Source organism: Lutra lutra, chromosome 3, assembly GCF_902655055.1.
Source record: "Lutra lutra chromosome 3, mLutLut1.2, whole genome shotgun sequence".
Classification (NCBI taxonomy): Eukaryota; Metazoa; Chordata; class Mammalia; order Carnivora; family Mustelidae; genus Lutra; species Lutra lutra.
In genome coordinates, this window is record NC_062280.1 from 106,461,265 (window position 1) to 106,465,298 (window position 4,034).

The window sequence follows — 4,034 nt, forward strand, 5'->3', positions numbered from 1 at the left end:
GCCACTGGTGTGGCTCCGAGGCTAAGCCAGCCAGTGATTTCTATGGATTCCAGCAACAGGGAGGACAAGATTGAGGAGACGTGGAACTGATAGTGCTGGTCCCCAGACGCCTGGAGAATGGGCGCTTCTGTAATCGGTGTTGCTTCCTGGGCCTTCTCAGAGTCATAGATGTACTTTGCCCACCTGCTGGAAGCAGGACTCCTAATGCACCAAATCATGTCTGAAAGGCTGGGGTCCAAGGCCATTTTTGCTGGCTAGAAGTGGGGTCTCTGGGGCCAGAGGGAGTACACAGTTCTTCTTGAAATTGAAGGTGTTTATGCTCGAGATGAAACTGAATTCTATCTAGGCAAGAGTTGTGCTTTTGTGTACAAAGCAAAGAACAACACAGTGACTCCTGGTGGCAATCCAAACAAAACCAGAGTAATCTGAGGAAAAGCAACTCATCCTCATGGACACCGTGGCATGGTTCATGCCAAATTCCAAAGCAACCTTCCTCCTAAAGCCATTGGCCATAGAAACTGTATGATGCTGTACCCCTCAAGGATTTAAACTTTAAAAAAAGTAAATAAATAAAGGTGTGGAAAAAAAAGCTACCTTCAGATGGGTATTAAGGAGGGTGCATGTTTTGATGAGCACTGGGGTTATACACAACTAGTGAATCGTTGAACACCACATCAAAAACAAATGATATACTGTACTACATGGTGGCTAACTGAACATAACAATAATAAAAAAGGTACCTTCACCCCCTTGTTCACTGGAGCATTATTTATAATAGCTAAGACATGGAAACAACCTGAGTGTCTGTTGGTGGATGAATGGATAAAGGAACTGTGATAGATAGACAGAATGGAATGTTATTCAGTCATCAAAAAGAAATCCTGACATTTTAACAAGAAGAATGGAACCTGAGGGCATTACACTAAATGAAATAAATCAGACAGAGAAAGACACTGGGTGATCCCATTTAAATGTGAAATCTACAAATGAAAGCAAAAAACAAAACCCCCAAAACAAACACACAAAAATAACTGAACTCATAAACAAAACCAAACAAACAAACAAAAAGCCCCCAAAACCCGAACTCACAGCAGATTGGTGATTGCCAGACGTTGACAGTTGGAGGGGGTGGCTGAAATGGGTGAAGGTGGTCAAAAGGTATAAACTTCTGGTTATAACATAAATAAATCCTGTAGATGTAATATGCATAATGGTGACTATAAATTTTTTAAAAAGCTATCCTGCATTCCTGGTGAACCTCGAAGATTAATACCACCATCAAAGACATCAGAGATGTAATCAAAGCCTGTCATAGCTTCATGTATTTCACATGTTTAGCCTGTAGACAAGACAACTGATTTGTAAGGATTGGGAAGTTTAAGAACATGTGAATTTAGACCATCTAAATGGTCTAGTGGAAGAGCACATAACTCTTGATCTCGGGGTAGTAAGTTTCAGCCCCATGTTGGGTGTAGGGATTATTTTTAAAAAATTTTTTAAAGATTATTTATTTATTTATTTGAGAGAAAGAGTGAGTGAGAGGGAGCATGAGAGTGGGGAGATGGAAAGGGAGAAGCAGGCTCCCCGCTGAGCAGGGAGCCTGATGCAGGGCTCATTCTGGGGCTCAATTCCAGGACCCTGTGATCATGATCTGAGCTGAAGGTAGATGCTTAACTGACTGAGCCATCCAGGTGCCCTTTAAAAAATTTTTTTTAATCTTACAAAAACAAAACAAAACAAGGTGTTGAACTTGAATACAGATCGTCTACGTATCCTTTCTTTACTGGTACAGATTATCATAAACCCTAGTGCTTTGTATTCAGTTATTGATATGGCAAAGAAATGGTGCATGCCAGAAGTTTTCCTTTAGATCAATGTATGACTTGCATATCATAAAGTCCACACATTTAGAGAGCATAAAATTCAGTAATTTTTAGTATATTCCCAACGTTGTGCAGTTCGTTTTTCTATTTTTTAAAAAACATTATTTATTTATTTATTTGACAGAGAGACAGGGCAAGAGAGGTAACACAAGCAGGGCGAGTGGGAAGGGAGAAGCAGGCTTCCGGCCAAGCAGGGAGCCCAATGAGGGGCTCGATCCCAGAACCCTGAGATCATGACCCAAGCCAAAGGCAGACGCTTAACACCTGAGCCACCCAGGCATCCCGCAACTCATTTTTCTAATTCCGGAACATTTTCATGACCCTAGAAAGATCCAGACAGATCTTGCTTGTAACAAGGACCTGAACATATCTTTAGCACCATGCCTCAAAGCTATGTCAACCCTCCTGTTCTGGGCCATGATTTAGAACCAGGGTCCGGACCATCTCAACATCTCCTGGGACCCTTGGCCCTTACGATCCAGTGGAGTTGGTGGTACTCAGTGTGTCTGTGGCAAATTTAGAGCAATGCTATACCCTCTTCTGCAGGTAAGTATTTTCTTGAGAAACAGCTTTGGCTTTGCTTGAACATCTATGGGGTACGAGACTACAAAGGGGAGGGTTTCTGACCATTCCAGTGCCAAATAGATGGGATCAGGCTCATGCAAGTCTTGGAGGCACAAGTAATCTTCCTGAGCAGGTGGCTCCCCGACCCAGTGTGCTTGCTCTTAGCATACATCCCCCCTCAACTGCCCTATGACCCGAAGGCTGAGGAGGAAAGCATTGCTTGAAGTCTGGTGCTCAGATGCCTCTTAATGACAAGCTCCCAAGAGCTGTGTGGGTATAGCCCTATTCAGTGGTGCCCTGAAGCACGGTGGAGGGGTGAAGTCCTCCCAAAGCACAGAAATCCTGGCAGCACATCATTGCGGGGTCCTCTTTGCCCAGAGGAAAGATCATGTGAGACAAGACTCTCTTCTGATTTATGGGTGATCGCTAAAGTCAGTGGTCAGGAATTTGGAAGTGATAAGATTTAAAAAGTGATAACAAGGAGGTTAGGGTAAGAGGTAGAATGGGCCCTGAATCCTAGCCACAGCAATCAGGCAACAAAAAGAAATAAAAGGCATCCAAACTGGCAAAGAAGAAGTCAAACTCTCACTCTTTGCAAATGATGATACTTTATGTGGAAAACCCAAAAAAGACTCTACTCCAAAATACTAGAACTCATACAGAAATTCAGTAAAGTGTCAGGATATAACATCAATGCACAGAAATCAGTTGCATTTCTATACACCAACAGCAAGACAGAAGAAAGAGAAATTAAGATTTTAAGAAATTAAGAAATGAATGTAAATCCCATTTATGATGGCACCCCAAACCATGAGATACCTAGGAATAAATCTAACCAAAGAGGCAAGGAGTCTGTACTCAGAAAACTATAGAATACTCTTGAAAGAAATTGAGGAAGACACAAAGAAATGGAAAAACGCTCCACGCTCATGGGTTGGAAGAATAAATATTGTGAAAATGTCTATGCTATCTAACTCAATCTAACACATTTAATACAATCCCTATCAAAATACCAACAACTTTTTTCAAAGAAATGGAACAAATAACCCTAAAATTTATATGGAACCAAAAAAGACCCCAAATAGCGAGAGGAATGTTGAAAAACAAAAGCAAAGCTGGTGGCATCACAATTCCGGACTTCAGGCTCTATTACAAAGCTGTCATCATCAAGACAGTATGGTACTGGCACAAAAACAGACACATAGATCAATGGAACAGAATAGAGAGCCAGAAATGGGCCCTCAATTCCATGGTCAACCTATCTTCAACAAAGCAGGAAAGAATGTCCAATGGAAAAAAGACAGTCTCTTCAATAAATGGTATTGGGAAAATTGGACAGCCACATGCAGAAGAATGAAACCAGACCATTTCCTTATACCACACATGAAAATAGACTCAAAATGGATGGAAGACCTCAGTGTGAGACAGTAATCCATCAAAATCCTTGAGGAGAACACAGGCAGCAACCTCTTCAACCTCAGCCGCAGCAACTTCTTCCTAGAAACATCGCCAAAGGCAAGGGAAGCAAGGGCAAAAATGAACCATTGGGACTTCATCAAGATCCAAAGCTTTTACAGAGCAAAGGAA

The 4,034-nt window shown here is 41.8% G+C and overlaps 1 pseudogene; it reads left to right on the plus strand.

The window, feature by feature from the left end:
* The first annotated feature begins 216 nt into the window (after positions 1-216).
* Positions 217-549, plus strand: LOC125096049 (60S ribosomal protein L35a-like; annotated as a pseudogene).
* The last annotated feature ends 3,485 nt before the right edge of the window (positions 550-4,034 follow it).